Source organism: Salvelinus namaycush, chromosome 25 (genome assembly GCF_016432855.1).
Source record: "Salvelinus namaycush isolate Seneca chromosome 25, SaNama_1.0, whole genome shotgun sequence".
Classification (NCBI taxonomy): domain Eukaryota; kingdom Metazoa; phylum Chordata; class Actinopteri; order Salmoniformes; family Salmonidae; genus Salvelinus; species Salvelinus namaycush.
This window is the reverse complement of record NC_052331.1, coordinates 11,275,319-11,289,856: the sequence shown is the minus strand read 5'-3', so window position 1 is coordinate 11,289,856 and position 14,538 is coordinate 11,275,319. Positions and strand designations below refer to the sequence as shown.

The 14,538-nt window shown below is 44.7% G+C and overlaps 1 pseudogene; it reads left to right on the top strand.

The window, feature by feature from the left end:
• Positions 1 to 11,490: 11,490 nt before the first annotated feature.
• LOC120020645 lies at positions 11,491 to 13,797 on the top strand (annotated as a pseudogene).
• Positions 13,798 to 14,538: the final 741 nt, after the last annotated feature.

Below are 14,538 nucleotides of genomic sequence, written 5' to 3'. Positions count from 1 at the left end.
AAGATAGCCCTAATTGGTAAAAGACCAAGTCCATATTATGGCAAGAACAGCTCAAAAAAGCAAAGAGAAACGACAGTCCATCATTACTTTAAGACATGAAGGTCAGTCAATGCGGAACATTTCAATAACTTTGAAAGTTTATTCAAGTGCAGTCAAAAAAAAACATCAAGAGCTATGATGAAACTGGCTCTCATGAGGACTGCCACAGGAAAGGAAGACCAAGAGTTACCTCTGCTGCAGAGGATAAGTTCATTAGAGTTACCTACACATCAGATTACAGCCCAAATAAATGTTTCACAGAGTTCAAGTAACAGACACATCTCAACATCAACTGTTCAGAGGAGACTGTGTGAATCAGGCCTTCATGGTCGAATTGCTGCAAAGAAAGCACTACTAAAGGACACCAATAATAAGAAGAGACTTGTTTGGGCCAAGAAACACGAGCAATGGACATTAGACCAGTGGAAATCTTTCCTTTGGTCTGATGAGCCCAAATTTGAGATCTTTGGTTCCAACCGCTGTGTCTTTGTGAGATGCAGAGTAGGTGAATGGATGATCTCTGCATGATTGGTTCCCACCTGGAAGCCTGGAGGAGGAGATGTGATGGTGTGGGGATGCTTTGCTGGTGACACTGTCAGTGATTTATTTAGAATTTCAAGGAACACTTAATCAGCATGGCTACCACAGCATTCTGCAGGGATATGCCATTCCATCTGGTTTGCGCTTAGTGGGACAATCTTTTGTTTTTCAACAGGACAATGACCCAACACACCTGCAGGATGTGTAAGGGCTATTTGACCAAGAAGGAGTGTGATGGAGTGCTGTATCAGATGACATGGCCTCCATAATCACCTGACCTCAACCCAATTGAGATGGTATGGATGAGTTGGACCGCAGAGTGAAGGAAAAGCAGCCAACAAGTGCTCAGCATATGTGGGAACTCCTTCAAGACTGTTGGAAAAGCATTCCAGGTGAAGCTGGTTGAGAGAATGGCAAGAGTGTGCAAAGCTGTCATCAAGGCTAACACCATACCCAAACCGGGTGCGCGCGTGCGTCCGCATACGCCATCGTGTGCAAATTGATTTTGTCCCACCACACCAAACGCGATCACGACACGCAGGTCGAAATATCAAAACAAACTCTGAACCAATTATATTAATTTGGGGACAGGTCGAAAAGCATTAAACATTTATGGCAATTTAGCTAGCTGGGTTTCAGTTCGGTCGTCGTGGGTATCTGCTTCTATAAATCAATGAGGAGATGGGAGAGGCAGGACTTGCACTGTGTTCAGCGTCACAAATATAACTGACTTCTATTTTAGAGCTTGGCAACGCAGACGCTCATTGGCGCACATGAGCAGTGTGGGTGCAATGATTGAATGACAAGTATTTGTACATTTATTTTGCAACGCTCGCGCACGTGACACGAGCGGTGTGGTCAGCATGCAAGGGTGGCTAGTTTGAAGAATCTAAAATCTAAAATATATTTTGATTTGTTTAAAAGATTTTGGGTTACTACATGATTTCATATGTGTTATTTCATAGTTTTGATGTCTTCACTATTATTCTACAATGTAGAAAATAGTAAAACTAAAGAAAAACCCTTGGATGAGTAGGTGTGTCCAAACTTTTGACTGGTACTGTATATCATGTATATATATATATTTACCCCCCCCCCAAAAAAAAATATATATATATATGGGGGATTGGAAATGATGCAGACAATTACATTGATAGAAACCACAGTCTATCTGCAATATTAATGCTGATCTACACCGCATGATCCAGAACGGGGTCAATAGCGACCGCGGATCACAGTTTTAGTTATTTTGGCGGGAATTTGGTCGGGATTCGACTGCTGGTATCATATGAACACACATAAGACATGGAAAATGTGTCGAATTTCAGGAAATTAGCTTTAAAACGACAATTTTTTCTCTCTGCCATCAAGAGGTGTGAACAGTTTGGGGTCGCATGGGTTGCAAGGTGGGGATTTGTTACTTGGCCGTGAAATTACCATCCGGACCTTTGCCACCTTGTAAATGGGACTGACTGGACCTTCTCAAATAGCATTTGAGTACCCCTGCTCTAAATGGTATAGGTGCTACTGCTGCTGATGCTCAGTGTTGTTGGTGTCATAAATCACTTAATGTGTCCACAAGAAAACAATGGGAGGTTTTAAATTCAGTAGCTTCATTTGAATTCATCCCCTGAATTTAAATGGAATTTAACCCTACCCTACTACTACTTTTTTTTCTCAAAATCAGATGAAAATGGTGCTTACCTCTGCAGTTTACTAGATCTGCGGGGACTAATATACAGATCAATATTATGTACAGTTATGGATTGTCTTCGTCTTCTTTACGTCTCCTTCCATCTGGTCAGGTCTCTCCAGACTACTTGGAGGAAGGAGAGTTATAATTCCCTTACCTCTTTCTTCATCCTCTCCTCCCTCTCCCCTCCCTCCCCTCTCTCCTTCCTCATACCCTCTCCTCCCTCCCCCTCTCCCCTCCCTACCCTCTCTCCTCCCTCCCCTCTCTCCCCTCCCTCCCCTCTCCCCTCCCTCCCCCCTCTCCCCTCCCTCCCCTCTCTCCTTCCTCCTCCCCTCTCTCCTCCCTCCCCTCTACCCTCCCCCCTCTCCCCTCCCTTCTACCCTCTCTCCTCCCTCCCCTCTCCCCTCCCTGCCCTCTCACCTCCCTCCTACCTTCTCCCCTCCCCTCTCCCCTACCTCCTACCCTCTCTCCTCCCTCCCCTCTCCCCTCCCTCCCATCTCCCCTCCCTCCCCTCTCTCCTTCCTCCTACCCTCTCCCCTCCCTCCCTTCTCTCCTTCCTCCTACCCTCTCCCCTCCCTCTCCCCTCTCCCCTCCCTCTCCCCTCCCTCCCCTCTCTCCTTCCTCCTACCCTCTCCTCCCTCCCCCTCTATCCTCCCCTCCCTCCTACCCTCTCTCCTCCATCCCCTCTACCCTCCCCCCTCTCCCCTCCCTTCTACCCTCTCTCCTCCCTCCCCTCTCCCCTCCCTGCCCTCTCACCTCCCTCCTACCCTCTCCCTTCCCTCCCTCCTACCCTCTCCCCTCCCCTCTCCCCTACCTCCTACCCTCTCTCCTCCCTCCCCTCTCCCCTCCCTCCCCTCTCTCCTCCCTCCCATCTCCCCTCCCTCCCCTCTCTCCTTCTTCCTACCCTCTCCCCTCCCTCCCTTCTCTCCTTCCTCCTACCCTCTCCCCTCCCTCCCCTCTCCCCCCTCACTGTTTTGATGGCAGACTCTCTAATTCTTAGATTAGCTTCACCAGAGTTCACTGTTGTTAAGCTGTCATTGATGAGGAAAACAGTTGTCCCTTACATAACATGCACATAACACCTTCCCCATGTGTACACACACACACACACACACCACACACACACACACACACACACACACACACACACACACACACACACACACACACACACACACACACACACACACACACACACACAAAACCAGGACATAGACACATACATACATACGTACAGTGGTTGTGTGGCTTGTGGAATGTGTTTGGTTGCATGACAGAGTCAAAGTATTTATTGTGGCTTTTAAATATACAGTATTATGGTCATTGGTATTCCGAGGACCTATACTTATAGAACAACGTGCCTGAAGGTTGCTTTGTGAAGAGGGTATTACTGGAATTCCATGATTTGACCCTATATATTTACATTACGTGATCGGAGATAGACAGACGGACAGACAGACATACAGATGGACAGGGAAAGAGAGTGAGGGAGTCAAATGGGGATATATTTGCATATTATATTACAGCATGGTAGTGTAGTCCTTTACAGTAGCAAATGTCAGATACGAAAATAACATATCTGAATCAACATCAGACTGTTTTCATTGGATCAGAGAGAGAAGGAGAGAGAGACATTTGGTACTGTGTGCATCTTGGTCTCTCTACCCTTTAAATTAGTGTTTATGTGTATGTATGTGTGTGTGGGGGGGTGTCACTGACGAGGGTGACTATGTAGCCAGTCTACAATGGAGTGTTTGCATTTCAGTCTCGTGCCATGTTAGTCTGTCTGTATTCTTAATTAAGGCTTATGTTCAGAAACACCTGGCTGGCTGCATTGGGCTGGCAGTCAGCATTGAGTGACAGTCAGTGACTGGACAACACTTCCAGGAAGAGTAGCAGTAGGAGGGCGATAGTGTGTGATCAGCCATCATCACACCTGGCAGACAGTCATAACAGACAGAAGGCAGACACTCTTTACAAACATCCCATCCCACCATCGAAATCTACCACCTGAAGGCTCAATTGGGACTCAACAAAACACCCCCGGTATCCACCCCAGTACCCAGTACCAGTACTACTGTACCAACCTTGAAGGATACCTTTACCAGAAACATGAATCAAAAGTAATCAGTCATTTCTGTTTTCACCAATCTTATACTATGGTATAGTGTATGTACTCACATGCATGTAACGCTACATGTAGCAAAGTAAACACTGAGGTTACTGAAGAATGTCTGTGTATGTCTCACCCTGTATATCAGGACCAATCAAGCAGCGCCACAATTTAAATTATGTAACGTCCTGACCAGAGTTCTTATGTGTTTTGCTTGTTTAGTGTTGGTCAGGACGTGAGCTGGGTGGGAATTCTATGTTGTGTGTCTAGTTCGTCTGTTTCTGTGTTCAGCCTAATATGGTTCTCAATCAGAGACAGCTGTCAATCGTTGTCCCTGATTGAGAATCATATATAGGTGGCTTGTTTTGTGTTGGGGATTGTGGGTGGTTGTTTCCTGTCTCTGTGTTTGTGTTTGTATTCTGCACCAGATAGGTCTGTATCGGTTTGCCTATTTTGTATTTGTTTAGTGTTCACAGTAGTTTTTGTTAATTAAACATGTTGAGCACTGGCTACGCTGCGTGTTGGTCCGATCCCTGTTTCACCCCCTCTTCTAGTGAAGAGAGGGAAGGCCGCCGTTACAAATTAACCTTTTATTTTTTTTATTTCACCTTTATTTAACCAGGTAGGCCAGTTGAGAACAAGTTCTCATTTACAACTGCGACCTGGCCAAGATAAAGCAAAGCAGTGTGACACAGACAACAACACAGAGTTACACATGGAACAACAAGACAATAACACAATAAACAAGTCAATGACACAGTAGAAAAAAAGAAAGTCTATATACAGTGTGTGCAAAAGGCACACACTCTACGTTTCATACCAGTGAATGGGTCGTGAATGGGTCGTTCCACGAAATGAGTGACTTTTGTGTCCGTTTGACATTTTAAGTAGAAGCTGTGCACCAGTATTGAATTTTAAAAACGTGTTATATTAAATGAAGTGCCCTTTAATATAGACCACATATAGAATTCCAATCTGATTTTGAATATGAAAAAGGCTTGCTAAAGTGCCAAAACTCTGCATTTTGGCATGTGCCAACATCTAGATAATAATTTTTTTAATGTGATTAGTGATTAATTTACGTCTGTCCCTCCTTTTAAGCTCAACCCTGTTATGTGAGCTGAACTCTTGTTTTAATATGGTGAAACTATTCCTTTGAAATCTTTTTTTCAAAAGACACATTGAACATTTAATAGTCTAATCATTGAGTAAAAGCAGGTGGGCCGGTTCTACTCTTTTCGGACACTTTCTGGTGTTTTGTGGTGGAAAACTGAGCATGCCGAGCATAACACGTCAACCCTGTTACCCATAGATAGACAGACTAGACATGTTTAAAAATTTCATTTTTTTTGTGAAGCTTGTATTCAATTGCCACTTCCTGTTGCACAAGTCAAGCTTCAATTCCACCTGTCAGAAGGGTATTTATGGCTGATTTAAGATAAAATCGTCAACCCTGTTACGGTCAACCCTGTTACTTTATTTGGCACTTAATAGGCACTTACTATAGAGTTTTTATTTATTTAACCTCTTGAGATGGGAAAACATGTTTATATTAAGTTGAACATGCTGCTGGGTTTTTCGCAGTCAACAGTTTCCGTGTGCATTAAGAATGATTCATCACCGGAAGGACATCCAGCCAAATTGACACTGTGGAACGCTTTCGACAACTTATAGAGTCCATGCCCAGACAAATTGAGGCTTTTCTGAGGGCAAAAGGGGGTGCAACTCAATATTAGGAAGGTGTTCCTAATGTTTTGTACACTCAGTGTATATTGTACATAGCCCAGTTGTTGCACGTATTGAAATTACACCTGTGTATGTCCTAATGTCTCTTCTGTTGCAATAAAAGTCAGTAGGGCCTTTTAAGTTAAAATCAATGAGTGCATGACTGATTGGAATTTAGAAATGTTTTTGTCTCAGTCAAGAAGGTTTTGAAGCTGCTACATGTTTTCAGAGCAGAGGGGAGGCCATTCCATTTCTTAGCTGCTTTGAATGAGAAGGGCTTCCCCATGAAGGTGCTGGTGCTGCCGGTGCCCATGGAGAGCACAGGGGCAACCCTCTACCGCGACTCCCTCTACTACCAGCGCCGACACAGCCGCACCCTGCTCCGCTACAACCTGGTTTTCAAGAGCCTGGCGGCACGTCTGGAGCTCCGACACGCCGACTTTCATGGCCAGCTCTTGGGGCGGCTACACAGACATCGACCTGGCGGTGGACGAGCAGGGCCATTGGGCCATCTACAGCTCCAGCAAGGCCAAGGGAGCCATCGTGGCGTCCCAGCTGGACCATGAGAGCCTGGAGGTGAAGAGGAGTTGGGAGACCAACATCAGGAAGAACGCAGTGGCTAACGCCTTCGTGATCAGCGGTCGGGTCTACACAGTGGCCAGCTACACGGCCCCAGACACCACCGTCAACCACGTGCTCGGCACGGCCACCGGCCAGGGCCGAGGCATGGCGGTGCCCTTCAAGATCCACTACCGTTACAACAGCATGGTGGACTACAACCACGCCCAGAGGAAGCTCTACGCCTGGGACAACTTCCACATGATCACCTACGACGTCAGGTTGGGGAAACCCAGCGGAAACAGCCAATAAGAGGAGGCTATGCAAAGATGATGGATTGGTGTGGAGTGCTGTTACTAAAATATTATCAACCAATATCAAACAGCTTTCTAATAAGTTCATAGTGAGGCCTTTGTTTGTGTGCGTTACTCTGTCTAGTAGAATGTACTAATGTAAACAACATGAATCTTACAATAAAATACGTCACTACGGTGGAACTCTTTGTGCTACTCCATGTAAACAATCTAAGATATTGCTCTTCCTGTATTATATATTATGTCTTTAACTTATTTTAATAAAAAAGTGTACTGTATTGTCCATGTTAATTTTCTACTAAAGTTGTGTCTTCACTCTTCACCATTACTTTGTCATTTTATCTCGAAGTAAAATGTAAATGATAGAGATCCCTAAAAAGATTATCACTCTGCATTTGTTTTGTTCAATAAATTACAGTGGGACAATTTGCTCAGAATATCATTCATGACCACACGATACAAACATGTGAGGATATAACTGCAGGTTGTAAACATCCAAAGAAAAAGTTACATGTTTTTTTGTCCCTTGTGTATTTCCATTTCCTGTATTTCCGTTTGCCGAATCAATTTCATTAATTCCAAAGCCTTGAGATACACATTAAACTACAGAATAAGCCACAGTACATGAAGTGCAGAGCATTTCAGACAATAGACGTTGCAGGTTTGTTTTTAACCTATCATGTGGTGCCATCTGCTGGCCAGTAGTTGACGTGTCTAGTATCAGATCAAGGAGTTGTACAACATTACAGCTATGTAACCTTGAATCTGCACTGAGACATATTCAGTGTGGATTCCAGGTTAACAGTTACACTACATGGCCAAAAGTATGTAGACACGTGCTCGTCAAACATCTCATTCCAAAATCATGGGCTTTAATATGGAGTTGGTCCACCCTTTGATGCTTCCACTCTTCTGGGAAGGCTTTCGACTAGATGTTGGAACATTGCTGTGTGGTCTTGCTTCCATTCAGCCACAAGATCATTAGTGAGGTTGGGCACTGATGTTAGGCGATTAGGTCTGGCTTGCAGTCGGCGTTCCAATTCATCCCAAAGGTGTTTGATGGGGTTGAGGTCAGGGCTCTGTGCAGGCCAGTCAAGTTCTTCTACACCGATCTCGACAAACCATTGATGTATGGACATCGCTTTGTGCACGGGGGCATTGTCATGCTGAAACAGGAAAGGGCCTTCCTCACACTGTTGCCACAAAGTTGGAAGCACAGAATCGTCCAGAATGCCACTGTATAGCGTGTGTAGCGTTAAGATTTCCCTTCACTGGAACTAAGGGGCCTAGTCCAAACCATGAAAAACAGCCCCAAACCATTATTCCTCCTCCACCAAACTTTACAGTTGGCACTATGCATTCGTGCAGGTAGCGTTCTCCTGGCATCTGCCAAACCCAGATTCATCTCGATTGCCAGATGGTGAAGCATGATTCATCCCTCCAAAGAGCGCGTTTCCACTGCTCCAGAGTCCAATGGCGGAGAGCTTTAGACGACTCCAGCCGACGCTTGGCATTGCGCATGGTAATCTTAAGCTGTGTGTGGCTGCTCGGCCATGGAAACCCATTTCATGAAGCTCCCGACGAACAGTTCTTGTGCTGACGTTGCAACCGATGACAGACAATTTTATTTCATTCTCACAGGCTCACCCACAGGATTTCACTTCCTGTCCAACGATAAGATAAAGAAATAAACTATGCGGTTTGATACTTCCCTTTATTTTATTATTTTTTAGTGTGAAGGTGATGGGTTGGCAATGTCTTTATTGACTGTCATTACAAAACAGTGTATGTCAGTCCTTCCCAGTAGAACATGTGACACACAAAACAATATCATAAATTCTGATCCACCCATCAACATTTTTTATTTTCAAACTATAATAGCTCTGGGAGCTTTGACAAGTAAATATAATGAAATATATATATTCCCATCCGTAGAGTCAGTGCATAAATGCAACAGTGCATTTTACTACTATTAGGCTTGGCCTTTTCATCAACTGTTACTGTATGCCACTTGGCAATTGGTAGAATAGAATGAAATTCTGTAAATGCGTTGCATACCCCTCAAAAAGATATACAGAGAAATGTTTTCCAAATTGTGTTAACAATTGCGTTTTTCTATTCAATTCTAGCTAATTTTAAAACAGAATACAACCATTCTCTTGGCCAGTTGTGCTTTTGCTAAGACAGTCAAAAATACCCTTTTCCCACAAACTAATGCAATATCAGACACTTTCGTGAATTGATGGGACTTTGGCAAACAACACAGCTCTGCCCAACACTGTCCATTAACTTAATGCAGCTTAAAATAACCTTTGTTGTGGTTAGTCCCAACGAGTTCACAATGCATATGCTGCACGTAATTGCGCATAGGCTACTCATCTACATAGTGCAAAGTGTGCAGATGGACCCCTGAGGGACATTATGCAGGACTGGAGAGGAACCATCTGTCGTGTACTAATATGACATCACCACGTCAGTAAGAATGCTGGGTTCTTGATGCACCGACAGTCGTGGAGTAAACCAGGCTATCCTAGGACAAAGGTAAGTCAAATCACATCACAATGTTATTTGTCACACGTGCCGAATACAACCAGCGTAGACTTTACTGTGAAATGCTTACTTACGACCCCTTTCCCAAAAATGCAGAGTAAAAAAAATAATGTTTTAAGAAAAGAAAGAGAATAAAAAATTAAATAGTAACAGAATAAAATACTGGGGCATCTGTCTAAGGCACTGCATCTCAGTGCTAGAGACGTCACTACAGACTCTGGTTCGTTTCCAAGCTGTATCACAACCGGCCGTGATTGGGAGTCCCATAGGGCGGCACACAATTGGCCCAGCGTCGTCCGGGTTAGGGTTTGGCCAGGGTAGGAGGTCATTATAAATAACAATTTGTTCTTAACTGACTTGCCTAGTTAAATAAAGGTTAAATAAAAAATACATAACAATAACGAGGCTATATACAAAAAGTACAGGTACCAAGTCAATGTGCAGGGGTACAAAGTAGTTGAGGTAATTTAGGTAATATGTACTTGTAGGTAGGGGTAAAAGTGACTAGGCAATCAGGATAGATAATAAACAGTGTAGCAGCAACATGTTTGAAGAGTGTGAAAGTGTGTCTATGTGTGTGAGCGTATGGGTAGAGTCCAGTGAGTGTGCATAGAGCCAGTGCCATAATGTCAGTAAAAAAGGGGGTCAATGCAAATAGTCCGGGTAGCCATTTGATTAACTGTTCAGCAGTCTTATGGCTTGTGGGTAGAAGCTGTTCAGGAGCCTTCTGGTGCCAGACGTGGTGCTCCGGTACCACCTGCCGTGCGGTAGCAGAGAAAACAGTATATGACTTGGATGGCTGGAGTCTTTGAAAATGTTTAAGGCCTTCCTTTGACACCGCCTGGTATCAAACTTCCTCAGAAGCTAACAGACTTCGTCGTTAAATAATTTCCCCACTGTTAGAGTTAAAGAAAACAAGCGTTATCTGAAAAATGGCAAGTACAATGGACTAATATAAATACTCTGAATGTTTGAGTTATTCTGTGAAAAAGATAAGGTGCAGAATGTTTTGTAGCAGAATAAATAAAAGGAATACCGTTTCTTTTTGCATATGGTAGAAAAAAGTAAGCTGATAAAGAAAAGTTATTTATTGTTAACACAAAGGTTGCTGTACAAGTGTTGTTGTGTATGTCAGGTTGACATTGAAGTTTATATCCAAGTAAAGGGGGGATGATGTGTACTGATCTGACGTCAGTAAAGAATGCTGGGTTCTTGACCGACAATCATGGGGTAAAGACATGTTGAAGTTTACCTCTGGGTCCATTTGATTCAATTCAGTATAATATCCACATTTCTAAGTGGTAAATGTAGGATTGAACACCATCTGTTCAGTTGAATCAAGTATTATGCCTAGGCTAGTATCAAAACAAAATGTCATACAATAATTCATCCAATCAGAAGCTCAAAGGCCTATAAAAGCGGTGGAAGGGCTTTGAAAGAAAAGGGAGGTCATGCGTGGGGCGAACAATTCACTGAACGGAGAGTGTAACCGAAGCAATACGAGTTTGTGGTTTAAAACAATTGTTGTAAGAGCATCATTTTATTATTATCTAAAGATTAGAGCACAACAGTGTAGGATAGTCTATAAAAATCCAGATGACATAAATCCAACCCAGATGATAAAATATGAGTCTACTCACCTAAAACCAGGTGGAGCATCATCTCTTGCTCTGCAACCTAACATAGAAGGTGTAAAAGAAACTCCTGAAACTACAATAGATCCTCTACTTACTGGTCTTGATGGGAAGGAAAAAAAACTGTCAGGGGAGGTTCTCTTCTGCACTGTTCAACCAATCCAGTAAATGTGGAGGAGGGGTTCAAATGGAGTGTCCTCTTGTTAACGTCCAATAGCGGAAGTCGCATCACAGGCTCTCTTTTGTCATCCGGTTGTTGGGGACTTAGCAGAGGCTACTTGCTCTGTGATGGTTTCATCCCGGAGTAGACAGTACAAGGTGCCGATGAACCAGGGCACAAAGTGTCCGGTGATCTCCACCAGCTTCACTAGGGTCCGGATGCTGCCCCAGGACGAGTCCTCACAGACGCACACCCCTAGCCGTTTGGAGGGCCACAGGTCAATGGATAAAAACAACCTCAGGATGATAACAAGAATGCACTGATTGAAAGACACAGAGTAAACCTCCGTCTGCGCCCCGGCTGCAGAAGAGGGGAGAGGGGACATAGGAACAACTGGAGCCTCTGAGGCAGGATGGGCACTTAGACGTCCACTAACGGCTCGCTGTGATAAACTCGAATTACAAATCAAATTGTATTTGTCACATGCGCCGAATACAACAGGTGTAGTAGACCTTATGGAATTGGCTGGATGTCCTTTGGGTGGTGGACCATTCTTGATACACACGGGAAGCTGCATGAAAAACTCAGCAGCGTTGCAGTTCTTGACACAAACTGGTGCGTCTGGCACCTACTGCCATACCCCGTTCAAAGGCGCTGAAATCTTTTGTCTTGCCCATTCACCCTCTGAATGGCACACATACACAATCCACGTCTCAATTGTCTCAAGGCTTATAAATTCTTCTTTAACCCATTTCCTCCCTTCATCTACACTGATTGAAGTGGATTTAACAAGTGACATCAATAAGGGATCATCGCTTTCACCTGGATTCACCTGATCAGTCTGTCACGGAAAGAGTTCTTAATGTTTTGTATACTCAGTGTAGGTCAGTTGGTTGTGTCAGGCTAACGAGGTCGAGACGTCAGAGAAAAAACTGCTTTACTTACTGCTCAAATTATTTGTTGTCTGAGCCCACTCAATGAAAACGCTGACTCTGAAATGTCAATGGGTGCAAGATCTCTGTGGCCATACTTGAGGCCAGCTACATGCCACTTTTACTTTCCTCCTGGTTCTTAGCTACATGATGAAATCAAACATTTGAATGGAACTTTAGGCTGCTTAACATACGTTTTATTAAAGTGTATTAAACATTGAAATAACTATTTCTTACCCTGATCTAAAAGCAATAGTGGTCAAATAATGAAACACAGGAGCCAGGTGGACAGAGGCTGTCATTCCTCTGCTAGGCCCCTACTCTCTCTCTCGCTGTTTCTGTCCCTCTATCTATCACCCCCCACCCTTCTCTCTGTAGCTGGGGTATCCTGTTCTCCCACCTCTGTGACTACACTGCTGTCTGCACCACAGAGCTGGGCCGAACCGCCAAACTCAGCTGTGAATTTAGCAGGAGCAACATAGAGATGATCGCACTGTCCATCGACAGTCTGGAGGACCATCGTGTCTGGACCAAGGTTTCGGTTGCTTCCCAAATGGCCCCCTATTCCCTTTATAGGGCACTACTTTTGACCAGGGCCCATAGAATAGGGTGCCGCTTGGGCTAAAGCCATAGTTTTGAGTGCCTATACCATTGACCAGTGCGTTTAGTAATAGAGGGGCTGTGCTGTAATCCTGTAAGACAGCCTACAACAATGAGGAAGGAGTCTGGCTGTGCATTCCTCTTCCCCATCATAGCAGACAGTCACAGGAAGCTGGCAGTGGCCCTGTGCGTGCTGGACCATGACGAGAAGGACAAGGACGACATTCCCCTTACTGCCACTGTGTGAGTGTCAAAACACACGCATGCATGAACGCACACCTACAGGCACGCACACCTACAGGCACACACACACACTCTCTCTCTCAGACAGCCTTTCTCTCTCTCCACTGTTTCTCAGTTTCCGGTATGACTCATTGGCCCACCATGAGATCATCCTGCTCTTTCTTGTGCTCTATTTCCCATAAACGTTACTTATTCATGCTGATGCAAGCAGCCCATCTTCACTGGTTAATAAGAGTTAGCTACCCCTCCCACCCAGGCCCCACCACCCCGTCTCGCAAAAACACACTACCTCAGCCCCTTGCTGGATACGATGACGTAATCTTATATGTATCAGTGAGGGTGATATCACCACATGATGATTACTAATGAACACAGCTCACTAGCTCATATTTGCTACACTCCCCATCTCTGTCAAACACACACTTTCTCTCTCTAACTGTTTGCCATGTGAGTAAACCCATCCCCTACCTCCCTAATTCCTTCCCACCAAAGTGTGACATGTTTGCGCGTCAAGAAATATTTTCATTGGCCCAGACAAAAGGTTGAAGCTTGTCCCTGCTCTACCCTCCCACAATGGCATGGAACCTTGATGAGATCCTGAGAGTGGTTGACGGCCTGCAGTTCACAGCACAGAACCAGTTGGCCACCCCTGCTGACTGGCAGGTCAGCCAGTCCCTCTCGAACTCCATAGCCTGAAAGTAGCCAAGTCTCACTATATAGAGTAGCATTTGCAGCTTTCTCCAGGAACTATTATTAGTCAAATATAAATGGCAGCTTGAGTGACCCTATAGACAACCAGTTAACATCAGCATTCATCACTGCAACTATTTGTATTGCTCTCCAAATACTTGGAACCCACTGTCAGAGCGACAGCAGTTGGCATTCAGTACAACATCAATTGGCATGCCACGGACGGTGCATTCGGAAAGTATTCATACCCCTTCCCTTTTTCCACATTTTGTTACGATACAGCCTTATTCTAAAATGTATTAAATATATATTTTTACTCAACATCTATACACAATACCCGATAATGACAAAGAGAAAACAGGTTTTTAGAAATGTTTGCAAATGTACAGTACCAGTCAGAAGTTTGGACACACCTACTCAATCAAGGGTTTTTATTTTTCTACGTTGTAGAATTGTAACGGCTGATTTCCTCGGCAGACGGGCAGCTCAGATGGCGCTGGGCAGACGGGCAGCTCAGACGGCGCTGGGCAGACGGGCAGCTCAGACGGCGCTGGGCAGACGGGCAGCTTAGACGGCGCTGGGCAGACGGGCAGCTCAGACGGCGCTGGGCAGACGGGAGACTCTGGCTGCGCTGGAGAAGAGGAAGGCTCTGGCAGCGCTGGACAGGCAAGAGCAACTGTAGAGAGAAAACGGAGAGACAGCCTGGTGCGGGGGGCTGCCACCGGAGGACTGGTACGTGGAGGTGGC